Source organism: Nyctereutes procyonoides, unplaced genomic scaffold (assembly GCF_905146905.1).
Source record: "Nyctereutes procyonoides isolate TBG_1078 unplaced genomic scaffold, NYPRO_anot_genome, whole genome shotgun sequence".
Classification (NCBI taxonomy): Eukaryota; Metazoa; Chordata; class Mammalia; order Carnivora; family Canidae; genus Nyctereutes; species Nyctereutes procyonoides.
The window spans coordinates 15643351-15664985 of NW_026575144.1; the positions used below are offsets into that span (position 1 = coordinate 15643351).

At 43.0% G+C, this 21635-nt stretch overlaps 1 pseudogene; it reads right to left on the bottom strand.

Moving 5' to 3' along the window:
• Nucleotides 1-9157: 9157 nt before the first annotated feature.
• On the bottom strand, nt 9158-11860 carry LOC129499120 (39S ribosomal protein L22, mitochondrial-like; annotated as a pseudogene).
• Nucleotides 11861-21635: the final 9775 nt, after the last annotated feature.

Sequence of the window (21635 nt, forward strand, 5' to 3'; positions counted from 1 at the left end):
ATTATAGGGAAATATAATTCTCAAATTCATTTGTTGTAGAAATTGAATTTATTCACCCAAGCTTTAATGTATATGCCATCACTGTGATGATTAGCTTTATCTTCATTCTATAACTTCACTAGTATTCATATGGCATGAATTCACTTTCTAGGTAGAAAGCACTAAGACACTTTGTCTTGACAGTCTTTCTCAAGACTTGTTTCAGAGCAACACATTTTATGATTTTAACAGACTTACTTAAGTCTGAATCCCATTTCTCCAATATCCTAAGTATTTTTTCTTAGATGGCTTGCATATGGCATTTCTTGAAAAGGTAGTAAGATGAAAAGTGATCTTTCATTAGCAAAGGATATACCTCCTTCCAACAAGTTCATCAGAGAGGGGATCCCTGGGTGGCGCAGCGATTTAGTGCCTGCCTTTGGCCCAGGGCACAATCCTGGAGACCCAGGATCAAATCCCATGTCGGGCTCCTGGTGCATGGAGCCTGCTTCTCCCTCTGCCTGTGTCTCTGCCTCTCTCTATCTCTCTGTGTGTGTGACTATCATAAATAAATAAAAATTAAAAAAAAAAGTTCATCAGAGAGCCAAAATGTCTAAATGATTATCCTGCATATTTTTTAGACTTATTTATTTATTTATGAGAGAGAGAGAGAGAGAGAGAGAGAGAGAGAGAGAGAGGCAGAGACACAGGAGGAGGGAGAAGCAGGCTCCATGCCAGGAGCCCGATGTGGGACTCGATCCCGGGACTCCAGGATCGCACCCTGGGCCAAAGGCAGGTGCCAAACCGCTGAGCCACCCAGGGATCCCTATCCTGTATATTGATACAGTAACCAAACCCAAGTTTGCCAGCCTGATGTGCAGCAAAGATCATCATTGAAACATCAAGAATGCAGTAAGTGAAGGGTTTATATGAGAGGCAGCCAAAGGAGAGATGGGAGGGAGAGCCTCGAATCTGCCTCGCCTATGGAGTCAGGGAAATCCAAGGTAAATGAACAAGGCTAAGTAAAAAGGATCTGTTCTTGCAGGTCTTATAGTCTGCAGCTGTGCTTAGTAGTCTCGTTAACCTAATGGTTACTGGTTTCAGTATCAATACAAGAAATCCCATCAGCTCAAGGTTATCTCTGAAGCACTCTGTTAAAGGGCTAATGATTTAAAAAGTAATAATAATAATAACAAAGTCTTCAGGGCACCTGGCTGGCTCAGGCAGTTAAGCATCTGTCTTTGGCTCAAGTCGGGATCCCAGGGTCCAGGGATCAAGATGGACAGGGCTCTGTGCTCAGCAGGGAGTCGGCTTCTCCCTCTCCCTCTGCCCTTCTACCCCACTTGTGCTAGCTCTCTCACTCTTTCAAATAAATAAAATAAAATAATAAAATAAAATAAATAAAATAACAAAGGCTTCAGAGACCTTTGTTAGATTACCACAGTGTTAAGAGATTGTGTGAATTAAATTGCACTATTTGTATTTCCATGACACTAGCAAATGTATTGCCATTCTACCATGATGGTGTTTTGGTTGACTTGTCTTTTTAATGAAGGAGGAAACAGTTGACTGAACAGTTGTAATTTAGCCAGAAGGTGTTCGGATGAAGATATAATAATATACTTTGTATTTTTAATGTCATGATAATTTATAAGAGAACCAGCTGGATACCAGTGCTCATAAATACCATAATATATAAGGGAAACTGCTGACTTGTTTCTTGGATTTGTATCTGTGACTTAAATGAGAGACTTTTTTGCTTGACATTAGGTTTTCTGTCCTTTTCTCAAGACAATTCTTTTTCTTTTGAAAAAATAATAGGGGGGCACTTGGGTGGCTCAGTGGTTGAGTATCTGCCTTTGGCTCAGGTTGTGATCCCAGGGTCTTGGGATCGAGTTCTGCATCAAGTTCCCCACAAGGAACCTGCTTCTCCCTCTGCCTAAGTCTCTGCCTCTCTCTCTGTGTCTCTCATGAACAAATAAGTAAAATCTAAAAATAAATAAATAAATAAATAAAATTTTAAAATAATAGGAATGAAAAGTAACAAAGTGAGAGACCAGTTTTCACCCCACAATATTTCTTGAGTATAATGTTTTCTTCTATCAGACAACAGAGAAAAACATGAAATAATTCAGAATCATTAACAACTCTGATTTTATATAAAGAGAGATGTCACATGGAGAAAGATCTTTTTAAAATCACTGAACTATTGAGTTTGGCTGGCATTCAATGCAGTAGACATGTACAGGAGACTCTAAAATTTAAAAAAACTGGTAAAACTCATGGTATGATTCTGCTCCACTTCATCACACACTAACTTCTATAAGGTAACCTTTAATCAGATTAAAACAGATTAGAGAGTAACGTAACAGAACCAGCACATTAGGACTCTTTCCTCCTTCTCTCTCTCTCTCTCTCTCTGATTTTATTTATTTATTTGAGGGAGAGTGCAAGTGGGAGGAGGAGCAAAGGGGGAGGGAAAGGGAGAAGCAGACTCTACCATGAGTGTGGAGCCCCAGGAGGGCTCCATCCCAGGACCCTGAGATCATGATCTGAGCTTAAACCAAGAGTCAGATGCTCAACCACTCAACCGACTGAGCCTCCCAGGAGTCCTGGAACCTATTCTTAACTCCTCTCACTTTCCTGCTCTAACCTACTGGGCCCTGGGGAGATCACAGTGAAAACTAGCATCATGGATGTGTAGACAGAGGGAAATAAACCTCACCTCGTGAGACAGGGGAGAAGGTCATGGAGATACTGACAGTGGCCAGAGGAAGGCTGGTTGCACAGCTGCACCAGTTATAGGTGGCTGGCAGAGGTGAGCTTGTGTTGATACTGAGTTTCTCCCTCCTGTCGGGTCTGTACCTCAAGGTGTGGAGAACCTCACAACCCAGGACTCCAACACTCGCCCAGAAGTCTTCAAGTTCAATGCCTTTTCCCTCGGTTCATTCAAAACTACATTTACTAGTTCCATGTGGTAGCTCCCTTTTGCTTTGTGCCGCTTCTTCTCCAAGGGTCACATCCATCACCTCCCTGAAAAGCCTGGTGCCTCCTGTGCAGCCTCAGTGGGGGCAGGTTTCTACTCCCAGCCATCTGTACCTCCCATTGCCACCCAGGGCTACAGCCCCTTCTGCTCATCACATTCGTCCTTCACTAGTTTTATTTTATGCTTCCCTTCAAGGACTTCACCTTTTTTCAGAAGAGTGTAGCTCATAATTCAAGTGCAGCTCAGCGTGGTCAGGTGTTAACTCTTGGGCAGGTCCCAGGGCCTGGGGCAAATGTGGCTGCTCCCCCTCAGCCAAACTGTTGGTGATCTGTGGGTATGAATAAGCAGTTTTCTGAAAAGGGGTTTAGGTTATGGGTGGCAATGACAGGTTATCAACAGACTATCTAATAGGTACCAACTACACTTAGATCTCACTGACACTCAACTGGGAAATAGTTGTTAGGCCCCCATCTCTTCCGGAACCCTTTGGCTTGGGTTTGGTTTCACAGATTGGCAGAGTAAGCAGGCTCTGCAGCCACTTCCCCCCTGTTGCATTAAGTGATGCCTTTGAAAAGCAAAACAAGCTCAGTTGGAGGCGAGAAGAGCAAGCTTTATTATGTTTCCTTAAATAGAAGATCCATAGCTCCTACAGCCTGCCCTGACACAAGGCAGACATTTGGTAAATGTTACCTGCTATTTTAATTTTTGTAGAAGACCCGAAACAAATAGTATTAGAAGCTGTCAAAGTGGGATTGCTGAATTCGAAGCTGGCACTTTGATTTGCTTAGCACTTTTCTAGACCAAGGCCAATCACAGAGCTATCAGCTGAGAGTACTCAGTAAAACTTAACATTATAGGGGAGCCTGGGTGGCTCAGTGGGTTAAGCTTCTGAGTCTTGGTTTCAGCTCAGGTCATGATCTCAGGGTGGTGAGATGGAGTCCTGTGTTGGGACCATGCTCAGCAGGAAGTCTGCTTGAAGATTCTTTCCCATCTGCCTCTCCCCCAATGTGCACGTTGTGTGTATGCAGGATCTCTCTCCCTTTCTTTAAAATAAATAAATATTTTTAATTTTTTTTCTTTTTTTTAAAGATTTTATTTTTTATTCATGACAGACGCAGAGAGAGGCAGAGACATAGGCAGAGAGTGAAATAGGCTCCTCACAGGGAGCCCAATGCAGGACTGGATCCTGGGACCGGGATCATCCCCCAAACCAAAGGCAGATGCTCAACCACTGGGCCACCCAGGCGTCCCATACATAAGTCTTAAAAAAAAATTCATATTATAAAAGACTGTGTTATCAGGATAAGAAAATTTAAAACAGACAAGTGGTTGGTATGAATGCAAGTCAAAACCAGGGTTAGAACTAATGATGGCACCTCCCACCGTATACCACTCCAGGATAATGATATATCATCCTTCTTAAAATCAGATATTTCACCTTTTCTATTCCAGGTAAAAGGAAATGTAACTCTTCTCAGCAGTGAATTCTGCTGAGGTGAAAAGACTCCTGGGTGGGGCGCCTGGGTTACTTAGTTGGTTAAGTCTCTGCCTTTGGGTCAGGACATGATCCCAAAGTCCTAGGCTCAAGCCCCCCCTCCCACCCCGACCTCCCTACCCCCACCACTGATTGGGTTCCCTGCTCAGTGGGGAGTGTGCTTCTCCTGCTGCCCCTCCCCGCTGTTTATGTGCCCCTCCCTTCTCAAATATATAAACAAAATCTTTAACAAGTGGAGAAAGTCATACCAACCAATAGATAGAAATCAGGGCACTTGGGTACTGGATATGGCTGCCATAAACTAATACCTCAAATCATACAGTTACAGAAACCAAGAATTATGGATAGACCAAGATCACACAGAGGGCAAGACAGTACTCCTTAATTTATAGCACAGAACTTCTCAGGGTGCAGTTGGCTCCAAATGTCCTCTTTGGGGTGATGGGGGCAGGACCAAACTATTTAACTGAGGGCTTCAGGGAAAGGTCAAAAGGCCAGGAGGACAATGAGATCCAATATTCTTAGTTTGACTGGGATTCCCCAACTTGACAGTTGATAAAAAAAAAAAAAAAAGTCCAAATGTCCTCTTAAGGCCCACATTCCATACTATCTTTTTGGCGCTTGGCCTTCTGGTAACTATTCACTGAAGAATCACTGAATGGTGCCAACAATGACTTGGGTTTCCCATAGCATCGGACTCCCAAATTCCTCTACCCTGTTCACAACCTTCCTAGCTATCCTTGCCTAAAATTAACATTTTCAAAACCAGATAACAGCAAGATAGGCATTCTAGTTTTCAGATGGGGAAAAGCAGCATAGCTCAGATCTCAGGCCAGAGAAGGTTGTGGAGCACAGTGGCAGGCACCATGCCCGTGATAGCTGCAGGGATACTGCTCAGCTGTGTCTGGTCTCTTGGATTCAGCCATTTCTGTAGCCCCCCACACCAGTGTCTTCTTCGTCACCATCAGGCCACCATACTATGTTCCAGGTACCTGTACTGAGGTCTGGAAATTGTCCCTAGACAGTGCTGGGGCAATTATAGGAGCTACCTCCTGAGTGTCCTTTCTCTCAGGGGCTGTAGTCTGTGTCACTTTGGCACAGTGCCGGAAACTCTGCCTCTTGTATTTTGTCTGGTTTTATAGAATTTCCTCTTTGTTGGAAGAGAAAGGGAATTTCTAAAAGAGAAAATGCTATGCTTTTAAAATCTTGGTGAGTCTGATCCTATCCTTGGCATAAGCCCATTACGATTCTGGGGATACTATAAAAGAAACCATTAATGCATTTGAAGGATAGTAACATAAACTAGAAATATTACATTCTAATCTTGTTAGTTCAAAATTTTCCATAAGACTAAGCTTAAGCTATGGAAAATGATACATGCCCTTGGCTGTCTCCCTGAAGAATGCTGAGAAGCCATCTCCAAGAAGCATGGGTAGCCTGAAGCATTCTAAGCTCAACTTAAAACGTATTTCAGTCGTGTGTGTGTGTGTGTGTGTGTGTGTGTGTGGTGTGTGAGAGAGAGAGAGAGAGAGAGAGAGAGAGAGAGAGAGGTTGCAGAGGGAGCGAGGATCTTAAGCAGGTTCCACACTCAGCGCAGAGTGCAACCAAGGGCACAATCTCACAAACCTGAGATCATGACCTGAGCTGAAATCAAGAGTCAGACACTTAACTGACTGAGCCACCCAGCACCCCAAAGCATATTTCAGTTTTATATAAACTAATAATTCATTTCATCAGCATTCATTTTTATTTGAAAGGTTGTTGTTATAAAAGCTCTGAGGAAAATCTAGAAAGATAGATGATCCTTCTGTTCCTAGTTTAAATATCAGTTGAGGACTAGGAAAAAGTATTCCTTATGATTATCTGAAGCCTACTTTTATATCTACAAGATGACTTAAAAGAAGTCAATTCTTTACATATCTGACAGGACAAAGTATCTTTTTTTATATAGCAGTTTCTGTAAAAAAAAAAAAGTAATGTTTTGTATGTTTTTATTTGGCATTCACATAATATATGCCTCTTTACTTCTCAGTCATGAAAAGACAATAAAAATACAATTTTTGACGTATCAGATCACCCTATCATCACCATGACATAAAGATGGGGAAAGTACCCCCATAAAGGCCTCGTGTCTCACTTTGAGCCAGGCAGGAGCACAAGGATGGTCTGCCTTCAGGCATGAATTCCTCCTAGACCACCCTCTGTGGTATGGAGAGTAAGACCCCAAGTTATCAGGGAACTCTCAAGTCAGACTTGTTAATAACCAACCACACACCTCTGAGGAAGAACCAACAACATGAAAGAGAGATGACAATCTCTATAAATGGAGAATCTTTTTTAAAGGCCAGAATGGGGCTCAAAAATAACATATACTGTTAATATGCTGTGGGCTAAGAGACGATGGCACGTGCAGAAAGTAGACTAGGTAAGGAGACAAGATCTTACAAGGGGAAGACAGTTTTTACAGTTAAAGAATTTGCCAGATGAGCTGAACAGCAGAAAAGACACAGCTCAAGAGTAAATCAATGAACAGGAATATCAAGCCAGAAACTTTTTGAGAACATAATATAGAGCGAAGGAAGACAGGAGGGAAAGTTGAGATATAAAGGACGAAACTTAAAAGTTCCAACATCATTCCCTAGTTGTTCCATTTATGTTGACATTAGCTCCTTCCTAGCCAAAAAATAAGTCACCTGAGCCATTCACTTCTCTTCTTTGTGGAACTACATAGCCCACCTTAGGGGCCACGGATACCCCTGTGCCTGCTGAGCTGAGCCCACCTATACCTCAATACAGGAAGTGCCAGAGAGTCTGCATTCCACCCTCTTATGCCCCATGGTCTGTGGTGGTTCCTCCTTCTGGACCCTGCTCCACTGCTCTTCCTTCCCAAACCCTGGTTTCAAATTAAAGATTGTTCCTGGAGGAGGAGTACAAGGCTATGAGGCTCAGGAGAGCTCTCCTGCATGGAGTCTCCATCTGGTGAATGCACAGTCCTAGCATTTTGTCCAGGGACTTTCAAAACCTAGGGAGGCAGATTTCTCTTCTCCCTTTCTCTCTCTCTAGGCTCCTACCAACTGGGAGTTCTTAGAACTTTCCTCAGTGACTTCTAGGTGAAACTTTGCCACTGTTTTCACTGAAAGCCCATTTGAAGGCTTTCATGATCACCACCATTTCAACACACATATAAGCAATTAAATTAAAAACAACAACAAGCCAATATACACAAACCCTTTGGCAGCAGCATGACGTGAGAGAGACTAGAGTCCCTATCTTGGGAAATAGCAACAGAGATTTGATTCAGCAAACCAGGACCCTGGACTTTGGCAGTTTCCGCCGTTGCAAATCCAAACATGCCAACATGCCTGAGTGACAACATACTAACTCTAAAAAGGCAATATTTGCCAGAATTAAAAGAGTGGAAATCAATTTGTACTGAAAAAGAAAGCCACAGGCTTGCCATGAATTAATTGAGCTGGGAGGACAGGCACAGATCAGGGCAACTGTATGGGTCACAGGAATCACTGTTTTTCTAAGGTTAAGCTGTATCTGTAAAATGCTGTGAGGACTCCCTCTTGAGGAGCTACTGCTTTCTTACCAATGAGGTCACTCGATCTGCTTTGCCAGTCCCACATATTACTGGGTTACCCAATTGCTAAGGTACCTTGTCCTCGTGACAACACCTGTTATAGCCTGAATGTTTGTCTTCCCCAAATTCAGATGTTGAAATTCTAACCCTCAGTGTGATGTCACTGGGAGGTGTGGCCTTTGGGAGGTGATTAGGTCAGGAGATTGGATCCTTCTAGAATGAGATTAATGCCCTTCTAATTAAAGACCCAAGAGTGTGTTCTCCCTGCTGTCTGCCATGAAAGGATACAACAGAAAGACGGCTGCCTGCAAACAATGAAGCAGGCTCTTGCCAGACATCAGATCTGCCAGGACCTCGATCTTGAACTTCCCAGCCTCTAGAACTGCAAGTAATAGTAAACGTTTGTTATTTAAGCCACCCAGCCTAGGGTCATTTGTTGTAGCAGCCTGAACTGACTAAGGCAGTGCCCAAGACCTGATTAATCCCTCCTGTTACTACTTTCCCCTCAGAAAGAGCATCCAATCCAGAACTGACCTCTGCTTCCCATACACCTGCCTCAGCTCCTTTGGGGGTGGTCCAAACTTTGCAAAAGATGCTTTCCTCCTTTCTCGTGGCAAGCAGCACTCTATGGTTCCTGAGGAATGTCTTCCTTCACTATATTAAGTGAATAAATCTGATTTTAACAGATCCTGGGCTTGTCATTGGTGGTCTTTGGAAGATTAGGTGTTAACACTTCTGAGAAAGTTCCTGAATGGCTGCTTTATGAAGAAGCAAACTGTCCCCAAAGCCAGTTTTGCACCTTCTAATCACAGATGCACAGCTAAACAAAACCATCCAGGTGCTGGTTTCTCATAGCACTTAACACTTTGGCTTAGAAGTTCCTCATATGACTGTTCCACTTTAATCAGTTTTTGACAAAACAGCCAATTGGTGGTGGGTACAAAGTGCACTGATAAGTAATGTTAATATTACGGAACAATTTTTTGAGTGCCAAGCGTGTGTGTGTGTGTGTGTGTGTGTGTGCGCATTGTGATAAATGTCTGACAAAGACTAAAACTAAAAGTCAGAATAACCCATTAGCTGGTATTGTTAACTGGTATTGTTATTATCCCTATCCCCTAAATTATGAAATAGGGTCAGAGAACAAGAAGTGGCAAAAAGAACCAAGCTTTGAGGCAGCTCAACTTCACAGCCAGGCCTGACCAATGAGCATATATACCTGGGTCTAGTTTCATCTCTGTGTAACCTTGCCCTACATAACCTTGGATAAGCTGTTCATCTCTAAGGTTCAGGCTCATTCATTTGCAAATTAGGGATGTTTCAGGATTTAAAACTCCCAGACCATTCCTACGAACTCCATACTTATAAACTCACCTGCCTACCTAATTTTTTATCAGGAACTGTGAAGGGTGTGAAATTTTTGCTGTGGCTAGCCTGCTGTAATGTCATGGATGCTGGCAGAAAATGCAAGGTATTTAAGTCAGAAACAAAGGACTTCATTACTAATGGCACAGTAAGTAGCATGAACTTCATGTTCATATTGGTTCCCTCATTCCTCAAATACCATGGAGGAAACATGGGGCACCCTGAGGAATCCTGAACATAGGGACCCCAAATCTTTTATAATGGGCAGTAATCCTGGCTAAGTTTTCCTTAGAGGGACAGGACAGGAAGCAAACCTGCCATCTGCACTGGAAAGAGATACTCTTTCTGTATTTCAATATATTCACTACATAAACATCCTTGAAAAGATAGGCTGGACCAAGTCTTTCAGTGCCTTTGCCCACAAAATGTGCAGGCATAAATCCATGGAGAACTGGCTCCCCCAATATCCATTTGTTATTTCTATACTCTCTTGGCTTCTTGTGAATTTCTTGACAAGTGAGACATTCTGATGACTCTGACCAATAGAGGCTGGGGCCAAATCCATTCATTTGGTTTCATACAGCATTTAAAGTTACTATCAATAGGACCTAAGTAGCAGGATGAAGCCATCTTGGGGTGTTGACCTCCAGCTATGCCCTATGCCCTCCAGGGAGGGTCCTGAATGCAGCCAGGCTGAACAAATCTAATAAACCATCATTGTCATTAAGATTCTGTGCTGACCTTTCTATGCGGTGTAAGGCATTAATGCAGGTGTAGCAGGATGTTTTAGGGAGTGCACAGTCTCTGCCTTGTCCCTTCAGGAAGAAGTCTAGGGCAATCCTGATATCCATAATAACTTCAGGCAGTGGGATGAGGCTGACCTGAGTGCTTCCCATGGCCAGACTGATCATGTCATTAAAATCAGAAAACAAATTTTGTATCACCTTTTCTAACCAGATGACTCCCATGGTAGGGAAAACTGTCTGCAATATGTGTCTAAGTGATAAATCAGTTATTGCTCTGAAAGATTCCCCTGAGTAACCAAGAGTAACCTCATTTAGGTAGATCTCTGCAATCACTTTAGGGCTGTCTGACCTCCTGGTGGTGTTTTCTTAGGACCACCCTTAAAAGAATAAGCCCATGTCTTTTTGAGAAGGAGGCAAATTAATGCCTGAATTCTACACAAGAAGTGCTGTGCCAGAGGTCCACATGGGCCTCCAGAAAGAAAATGCTGTTGACAGTTGTCAGAAACTCCCACAGGAGGTCCACATCTGTGGAAGCGCACAGGTTGAGTACCTCCAATGTGACTTCCTGGCAGGCTGGTAAGCCCTAGAGTTCCCAGCTTCTGCCTGAGTAATTGAATCTAGTCCTTGTTTTATTGGAGGCCCGGCTTGGGCAATGTGTCAACATCACCAAACAGCAGCGTTTGCCCACCCCATGTAATGACTGAGCAACATTCATAAGAATGGGGGTGGAAAAGATGTCCATAGGTGTTGACAGATGTTCTGCATGGGAAGTGCCAGAGCTGGGGCCATCACCTGCTCTTCCCAGTAGCCTTCCCTGTCAAGTTAAAATTAATGGCACTCAAATCGTGATCAGAGCTATCTAGCAGGGAGAAGCAGACCTAGAGGTCAGTTAAACTTAAGAAGCTTGCCAAAGTTTGGGGACTCACACTAGGGCACTTCCCTTTGTGAGGAAGGCTTTAGGGGCAGTTCTGAAGACAAATTTTTTTTCATAAAAAAGTATTTGTCTATAATTTGTTTTTAAGAATTAAATGGCAAAATATATACACTGTGGAGTCTGAATCCCCCATCAGAATGTGAATAATGGTCCTGGTGAGGAGCTCCTGAATATACTCTTTGGCATGGGTGACTGCCGTCCTTGGAGCCACACGTGGAGGTGGGGGGCCTTCCACCAACTTCACAAAATAATGGCCATAAACCTTCTCCATGATCTCAAAGAATCCTCTGCCATGGTATCGGATGAATTTCAGGTACTGGCCTCGCCCTGAGGTCAACTCAGCTATATATAAATTGGATCTGAATTCCACATTGTGGTCTCTCACAATCTCACAAGCCATATCTTGTGCTTCTAAGAGAATCTCTTTAATTATTTGGGTCCCCTTTTTGTCACTGAATTCCAGTTGAGCCAAAGCCTGGTCAAAGGACATTCCTCATATCAATTTTGCCAAATACCACATCTTGTCTTTGCTGTATTTTATTTGCCTTCAACAATGGTAGATTTCTGCTGGTCTCCAAGGTTCTCCAGGCAATTGTGGAGAATAAACACTTTTATACTTCTTTTCCTATTTTTGAGAAATGTCCAGAGACCCACTCATGTGGATATGTGACTGGGGTAAAACATCGTGAGATGAAATAAGCCCTAAGGCCAGCTTCCCCCTCAGATTCTGCCTCCATAATGCACCCAAATATTTCAGTATTGCTGCCATATTCTTTCTTCTTCCCTCTACTGAAGACAAAAATTATTAACATCTCTCTTCCCCCCATACATCTCTCTTTCCCCCATACATCCTAGCCAAGGATGTTCCCTCCACCCACCCACCCACTCCACTGGTCCTGTATGGGGGTGTTGCTTTCTCTCCACCAACCACAAAATCGCTGAGTAGATATAGCTTCATCTTTTCCAATATCCCTCTCCCATCGAGACATTTGTCTTTAATGGCCATGTGCAACAGGGACAAACACATCTTTTAAAAACTTACAGAGAGGGGCACCTGGGTGGCTCAGTGGTTGAGCGCTTGCCTTCAGCTCAGGGCATGATCCTGGGGTCCTGGGATTGATTGAGTCCCACATCAGGCGCCCCACAGGGAGTCTGCTTCTCCCTCTGCCTGTGTCTCTGCCTCTCTCTGTGTGTCTCTCATGAATAAATAAATGAAATCTTAAAAAAAAAACACACACACCTCACAGAGACCTATTATGTTCCACTACCTTGGCCCACATGGGCCACTGAAAAGAGACTCTGTGAACTGTATACTCAGATGAATGGTCATTATCTTCAAAAAGGCAGAGACTTTGATAGATATAGAAACCAAAAAAGCAAGAATTAATGGGCCATTAGAATAAGGGAGCACTGACCCTTTATCACCCTTGGTTCAATCCTCAAGGTCCAATTTCTCAACAGAATTTAATTTTGGCCTCATTTGACTCACTTGCCCACCCCTGGGCCAGTTGGCAGTTCTACTAAGAACTGGAACTAAGGGTAGTACCTTAGAGGAAGAGGAAGAGGAAAAGAATATTTATCAGGTAAACCTAGCAAATGTCCATTATAGGAAGTTATGATTTTTGTCATGGCTCTCTACTAGCACCCTCTTGATTGTTAAGGAAAAAATTATTCATGACACATGTCAAAGACAGTAGAGAAGATTTTATTCAAGGGATGCTACTACAATGGGATTTTGTAGTATAGGAGAGAGATCTGGCTCAACTCTGAATACAGCAAGGACAAATGGAGATTTATAGGCAATGAGCATGAGGGAGACTTTGGATGGAAAATTAAGAGGGAACAACAGGAATAAGGGAGGGAGGATTCTGGCTGAACCAAATGGACAGGATTATTGCTGAACGAAGGCTAACATCATAAAATATTGAGAGTGGGGGATGAGGAATTTGATAAGATATTAAGAGATATAAGATACCAAGGGTGAGAGATAAGGAATTTGATCAGATATCAAGGATAGGGTAGGAGATTTCTGAAAAATTGACTCAGCAAGATTCTTGCTAAAACTGATTGAAATGGGCAGAGTCTGAAGTCAGGGCCTGGTCAGAAAGAGGACTCAGAGGAATCTGACTCAAATTTGCTCAAGGAGAAAGTCTTTGTCATGCATGATTCATCATATTTTCTGCAGTCACACATTTCACTAATTCATTTATGAAATACGCTATGAACAGGAAACATTAAAACAATACCAATAATAATAACAAATGTAAGCACTGTAGTAGAGACAAGGGCAGTGCAGGTTTAGAATACATGATTCCATGCTTGAGTTATTACCACCACTTGACTTAATTGTTGAGATTAAGATATAGCACTGAGGATCATAGGGAAAGGGAGGGAAAACTGAATGGGAAGTCATCAGAGAGGGAGACAAACCATGAGAGACTCTTAACTATAGGAAACAAACCGAGGGACGCTGAGGGGGAGGTGGATGGGAGGATGGGGTAACTGGGTGATGGACATTAGGAGGCATGTGATATGATGAGCACTGGGTGTTATACACAACTGATGAATTATTGAACTCTACATCTGAAACTAACCATGTCCTAATGTTGGCTAGTTGAATTTAAATATAAAAAAATACACTTAAAAGAAAGATGTGATATAACTTACAATATTCTTTGAGTGGAACAATGTGTGGACTTTCTAGACCTGCGCTGTCCAAATACCATGGCCAGCAGCCACATGTGGCTATTGACCACTTGAAAGGTGGCCAGTTCAAACTGAGAAATGCTGTAAGTGTAAAATACACACTTACTTTCAAAGACATATTATGACCAAAAGTCAGCTAGCACTGCAACCCTCCTAAGATTGCAAACATTGCATGACATCTATAACTAATGGGAGTGGGATCCAAGATGGGAGAGGTCAACCTGAAAGTCCATGATGTCAGAAAGAACATGGAGGAGAAATACTTATAATCTTGGAGTGAATGGGCTGAGGCTGTCAGGATGCTTTTTTTTTTTTTTTTTTTTTTTGGTAATTCTGTATATGGGCAAAGAGAATTCACTGGAGATGACATCTGTATGCCTCACATTTTTCAAAGGAAGAGTATCAAAACTCGTAAAGATCCACAGCCATCAGTTAATCATGTTTGAAATGTATTCAGACCTACCCCAGTCCAGTAAAGTGTATCCTTTCATGATTTAGCCTCTCGATTTTACTCTTCTGCTCCTCCCATTCTTGAAATCCCAACACAAATCCTACCCCTTGCCCGAGGACCATGAACTACCCCACTATCAAATGCCATAGTGATTCATTCAAAACAACTTAATCTGGAGGGATGTGTCAGGTGCTCTTCTAAGAACTGGTGACACAGGAGTGAACAAAACAGGCAAATATCTTGCTCTTATGGAGCTTATCTGGTATTAAGGGGAAAATCTTTTTCTTATCAACACAAATAGACTTATTATGGATGTTGTTTAGAATTTCAGTTTTTTTTCTTGGAGATATCTCAGGTGATCATCTTGGAGCTGATTCTTCTGAAAGTCCCCTTGGAGGACTGATTCAATCTTCTGAGTCAGGAATTTTCCTAAAGAAAATGGTAACAAGAAAGCTGACAATGGCACTGTTGCATTAAGAAAAAAGATCACAGTGCTTTAAACACAGATACACTGCTCAGCTCTCAAAAAGTCCACAACTAATAGAACCTGTCTGCTCAGAGATTATCATCCTGAAGAGCAATGGAAAATCCCTCTAGCGATGACTCTCCTTGACAGACACTTGACATTGGCCTTGATTCATTTACTATGATGTTTATTTTATACAAATAAAGAAAAATGTACTGGGCACTTACATTTCCATGATACCATCCAGGATGTTCTTCTATTAAAATTTTGCAAATAGAGCTGTAAATGTACAGAGCTGTTAAATGGGGCACAGGTGAAACTAAGGTAACTTTGTGTGTCAGCTGATCTAGGAATCAGCCAGTGAATAGTTCTATATCAGTGTCCAGGTACCAGGAAAAACATGTAACAGTGTATTTGTACTTCTGATAGTAAGCTGAATTGTAATCAATGAGCCAGCTGGACTCTTCTAACAACTCATTTACCCAGTATAATAGAGATATTAGAAGGTAAAAGGCTTCTGAGGAGTCTGATGATTTATATATTGGATAACATCTTGACAGGTATAAATTGTAATTTGTGCCTGGTGATAAGATTTTTGATGTTTACTTTCTCCTTCCCTTGGCAAATCAATAGATTAAAAAGCAACTAGAGTGAGTCCATTGTTTATCTTAAATGTTTACAGAGCTATAGAAGTCTCAAGTTTTCTTTACTAGACAGGATTTGATATATTTGGGCTAAAGTTTGGAATGATTTATATTACTAAACTGACAGTTTGAAGAAAGCTCATTTTTATAACCAGCAGATTGACTGGGCTAGTGATTAATGGGTGCTGTGCTCAGAGCTTTAAAAAGTGATAAATTCAATGACTGGTCAAACTTGTTCTATAATTTCCCCCACTCCTCCATTTTCCTCAGCACACGGCACTTGCCATAATTATATTCAGAAAGCCAATTAACAGAACTGGGCTATTAGTTTTGTTTTAAAACACCAAGCTCCGGGAGGCCTGGGTGTCTCAGTGGTTGAGCATCTGCGTTCGGATTGGGTCATGATCCCGGGGTCCGGGGATCGAGTCCTGCATCGGGCTTCCTGCATGGAGACTGCTTCTCTCTTTACTTCTGTCTCTGCCTCTGTGTGTCTCTCATAAATAAATAAATAAAATCTTAAAAACAAAACAAAACAAAATCCCAAGCTCCTCCATACTCCATGCCTGTCATCCTCTGGTAACTAACCACATGCTTGGAATGTGTTTGTCACCCAAAAGAGGGAATGACCGCTCAGGACCTGCCCTTCCTCCATGATCTCGGGCTTCCTTTCTCCACTCTTATCTCATGCTTAACAACTTGATCTGCCAGATAATATCACCAGCTTCCAGCAACCAGAAGCCATCCCTGGATTATAAAATTACCAGCAAATGGAAAGAAGAAATGCCCTGCCTCTCTTTCCACCATTCAAGGCAGAGCCAACTTGATGATAAAACAATGATGTCCTTTTATGAAACAGACACCTCCAACCCTGTTGACACTTGGTGGGGTTGTACAGTGACTGGAGAAGACGGAATGGGAATGAGGCAAAGAGAACAGTGGGTTTTAGCTTCTTGGAAACAGAGCCCACATCTATTTCAATGTTTATTTCACTGCTATAAACCTAGGTCATAGCACAGTGCCTGAAATAGAGTAGCGGAAACTCTCCAGAACTGATAACTATTGCTATTTATACTACTAAATTCCTTCCACAAAGGGCCAGCTTCCCCCAGTTCCCCACACTGGGATGCAGCCAGGCCCATTGGACTTAATGCAATGAAGAATCAAACTATTAGGTTAAAGATGGTGAGAGATATTTAACAGGACACAGTTCACAGGAGCCATATTGTATTGCAGGACTTGTGGTCTTACTAGTGACGAGGTGTTCACATCTCTTAAGAGGCTAGCTCTCTGGATCTCACTCTTCAACCCTTTGAACCTATGTCTGGAGTCTGACACCAGCACCCCATTTGCAATCACATTGAATTTCTCAATCTCGCAGAAGAAACCTCATCAGAAACAACAGTAAACATTACTTATTGCACTTGTTTAAAATTTAATTCATTCTCTCTCCCTCTCTCTGTCCCTCATACTTTCACTCAGACATGGACATTCACAAAGTCAAAATCAATAGCAAGGTATTTCCCATTCTAACTCACTAAGGCACTATGAGCTTTTAAGCTCAACAAAGCACTTTGCCGGCTGCTGCTCTACCACCCACTGTCCCCTACTTTGTCCCCAAGCACAAGCTGTGACTGAAGTGCCATAGTGGTGGCACCTTCTCCCCTCCCTCCCCAAGACCACCATTAGCACACTCTTCTCTGTGCCTCCACTCCTAGGCACTGGCTGTATCTGCCTTTTCTTAGAGCCTTCCTGCTCTCCCCAAGGGGAAGAGAACCCTTACTTCTCACCAGTGGTTGTCACGTGCCCTACGTATTATGATGGTCAGCCCAATTAAGAGATTGGGAAGTGGGGCACCTAGGTAGCTCAGTGATTGAGGGCCTGTCTTTGGCTCAGGGTGTGATCCTGGGGTCCTGGGATTGAGTCCTACATTGGGCTCCCTTTAGGGAGCCTGCTTCTCCCTCTGTCTATGTCTCTGCCTCTCTCTCTCTGTGTCTCTCATGAATAAGTAAGACCTTTAAAAAAGAAAAAAGAGAGAGATTGGGAACCAAAAGACCTGCCTCGGGTTCTGGATAAAACTAACTCTGGGGCTTGGGACACATGACATCAGCACTTGGTGGTAGAATTTAGATGGTTAAGAAATTACCTGAGTTTTCACATCTGGTTGGCAGTAGAACCAGGGCTTTAACTTATAGCGCCATACTTCTCAGGCTCTGTAGCTTTTCCAACTCCAAAGTCTTAATTCTTTGTAGCACTTTAGACTCTGAGAGATACTTCAGAATCAACCCTGTCTGGAAAAAGTGGTTGGCAGAGGACCCCCAAGTATCTTACATTCAGAGTTATCCTTGTGTCAAACTAAAAACTGTAGAAAGTATGGGGCTTTCCTGTTAGTTTCTGGCACTAACATCCTATTGGACTTCAGAGGTGTTTTTTTATACCCAGTTATCTTATCATATCACAGTGTGACTACTCTAGAATTCACTCCGTGGTTTTCCCCCTACACTGATTGTTATGGACTGCATTGTGTTCCCTGAAAGTCATGTGTAGAATTTCTAATCCCTAGTGTGACTGCCTTTGGAGATGGAACCTATAAGGAGGTAATGAAGGCTAAATGAGATCATGGGGGTCCTAATCTGCTAGGACTGGTGTCCTCATAAGGAAGCTCTCTACCTGCCTCCCTTCTGAGTCCCCACAGAGAAGAGGTTATTGGCGGGCACAGATGAAACAATAGCTATCTACAGGCCAAGAAGAGAAGATGTTGGTTTCACTGGAAACCAACCTTGTTGGCACCTTGATCTGGAACTTCTGGCCTCCAGAACTGTGAGAAAATAGATGTCTGTTGTTTAGGCCACTCAGTCTGTGGCATGTTGTTATGGCAGCTTGAACAGACAAAAATACACTGATAAGGTCTTCTTTCAAGCTTTGGAGAAACTGTCTATACACTGTGCTCCAAGCTTTGAGGCCTAACCCTTCTCTCTATAGCTATTGCTGATACTTGAACCAGAGAAGTCATAGACACTAGGAATGTTGAATTTGGATGGAATATCAGTAACCATCCAACTCAGTATCCCCAGCTATGAAGAATTAACTCTCTCACATGCGTGCAGTCGTATACACGCACACACACACACACACACAATGCAAATGTCATTATCCCACGTAATTGCAGTGATAGTTTCTTGATATCCAAACCCAAATGCCAGCTCCCCTTTGGAGTACATACTTCACTACCTCCCTGTGACATCCAGGCACTTCCATGCAGTCCCAGGACCTTCTACCTCAACTCCTCCCAAGCCAACAAATTCTGTTCCTACCTCTCATGCTTTATTCATTACTTCTTAAAGTCTAGTAACCCCACCTTCCTCTTCTTTCAAAACAAACAAACAAATCCACCACTTCATGGGAGCCTTCCAGATGTTTTTCATCCCTGTCTAGTGGACAACAATGTACTAGAACCTCTGAGTGTCTATTGATGCCTATTTGCCACATCACGTATGCTACATAGTACCTTCTTCTATGGTTTTAGCAACCAAGGCTTTGACTTGTTGCAAAGGCCTCTGAAGGTCCATCACCTCCAGTAGTTTGTAGCTGAAGGTAGTCTTTAACTATAATCTATTGTGCAAATGCCTGAAGCAGGAAGTACCTTGAGCAGTGAATGACACGCTTCCAGAGGTTTTGGAGTTCTCTGTTCAAATATACACATTCATTTGGAAGAGTCATGCTCTCCCTGAGGGAGACCATCCAAAATCAGCATGTGAGCTCAGAGTTGCTGCTTAGACTGTGCAGGCAGTGTTAACATCCTCTAGTTCCTTGGCCTCTCTCAGTGCTAACAATCCTCCTTTCTGGAGACAAGCATCCTCTCAAAATACTTAACAATCAGTGAAGACAACTGGGCAATTTTCTAAGTACCAAAAATTTAGGGGTATGTATTTTGAAACAAATAACCTTGTACTCTTCTGCCTTTGCTATTTTAGTAGAATAATCTGTAAGAGAGGCAGTTAGAAAGAGTTTTTGATTTACCAATTTAAATTGGAACTTATTCTCTCCCTTCTCTCCAGCAGATTTTTTTTCATGTCCATAACAGAACTGAGAACCTTAATATAGACCATGGATGATCAGCATGACCCTGTGGTGCCTTGCTTGACTAAGATATAAAAGTATACAAACATCAACTTTCAAAAGATTACTTCCGGCAAATTATTGTGTTTGTTTGTTTATTTATTTATTTATTTATTTATTTTTAAATTATTGTGTTTAACATAATGTTAATTTTATTTTTTCTTTTTCTTAAAGATTTTATTTCTTTGAGAGATAAATAAAGAGAGCAAGCCAGAGAGAGCATGAGCAAAGGGGAGGTATAGAGGCAGAAGCAGACTCCCCACTAAACAGGGAGACCAATGTGGGGCTAGATCCCAGGACTCCAGGCTCATGACCTGAGCTGAAAGCAGATGCTTCACTGACTGAGCCACCCAGGTGCCCTAACATTATGTTAATTTAAAAAATTTACTTGTTTATATACAGTACAAAGAATAGATGTTTGTCATTTCTATAGCAAATTATTGTTTTTTTCATTCATCTTTGAGAGTCTTAGTAAGGATGTTTGGTTCCCTTTCAAGTACTGAAAAAAAGATACTAAAAAACATTTGGGAGGATCCTCAGTCACTCTTTCCTACCATCCTCATTTGTACATGAGGAAAGGGGGCTGAAAATCTGGAGGGAGGAGGCCAGCAGAAGATGAAAGGGGAACCAGCTGAGATCCTAGAACGGAAGATTCACCAAAATACAGCCTCTCAAGAAACAGAAAATGGGGACACCTGGGTGGCTCATTAGTTGAGTATCTGCCTTCGGCTCAGGGCATGGTTCCAGAGTCCCATGATCTGGTCCCACATTGGGCTCCCTGCAGGGAGCCTGGTTCTCCCTCTGCCTGTGTCTCTGCCTCTTTCTCTGTGTCACTCATGAATAAATAAATAAAATCTTAAAAAAAAATGAAGTAGAAAATGAGATGCCTGCTTCCAGCTTGGAACAGATAGTATGGGAGCTTTGGTAAAAGAAATAAGCAAAATCCCAATGATTATCCAGCTCAGGAGGAATGGGGGGTGGGGCATCCAGTGACCACTAGGTTATGAACCTTGACTCTTCCCATTTTTGTTAAAACAAACAAACAAACAAAAAAATCCTGCAGTTCCCTCCTCTTCATCCCCCTCCCTACTGCAAAGAAAGTAAAAAACAGTGATTCTCAGGTACAAAAAAATGAGTGGGATATAAACCAACAATCACAAATGTTTCAGAAAAACCAAACCATGAAAAAAAAGAACTTTAATGTTTTATCCTTTTTTTTTTCAAGAGAGAATTTGCACCTGAGGAAAAAAAAGGAAAGTGATCAAGACATTAACATCAGTATAATTAAAATAGTCCTAGGGATAAGGCACAATATTATATCTTGAAATGAGAGCAGGTAGTTATGAAAGAATTAGCGGAGAGCCTGGAAGCACGAACAGCTACCGAAATAAAAAGAAATCTTTCAAGACATGGGCCGAATAGCAGAATGGGCATTGCTCAAAACCAGACCAGAGAGCTGGAATATTAAGCTAAGGAAGTCTCCCAGAAGGCCACATAAGGAATAAAAAGATAACATCTATGAACGACAGGCAAATTATAGAAGACAGATCTGAAAGTTTCAGCAGAGGTCTACAGGTGTCCCATTGGTTTGGCTGCCACCTTTCCTGCTTATCTTCTCTGCCAAACGTGGAGCACCTCAGCGGCCGGCTTTTCCCCAGAATTGCTGCTGGCTTCAGGCTCGTAGTCTCGCAGCGCTGGTGGGCGCCCCGGTTTTCCCCCGGGATTCCCCTACCAGCACCTGTGACTTCTTCAGAAGGGCTCCCAGGAATCCCAGGGCCACCAGTGGCTTCAACGCAACCCAGACGCCTCACTGCGCCTCCCCGGCCACCCTCTGGCACAGGCTGCCCATCGGCGGCGGTCCGAGGCGACACCCCGGGGCTTGAGAGACTCCAGCCGGGAGAGCTCCCAAGCTCCTGCAAGCCGCGTGGGGAGGCGGAGATGCTGAGCGCCGAGACACCTGCGTCACGACCCCGCCCCTCGTGCGGATCCCGCCCCCTCGCCGGCCACGCCCCCTCCGAGCGCGCAGCCCTGTGGGAGTTGTGGTCCCGCACGGCCGCGAGCCCGCCTCCTGCGGGAAGGCGGGGCGGCGGCCGGGAGAACTCGGGACCCACAGCCGCGGAGGCCGCTCCGCCTCCCCGGGTCTCCTCAGCGGCCAATGAGG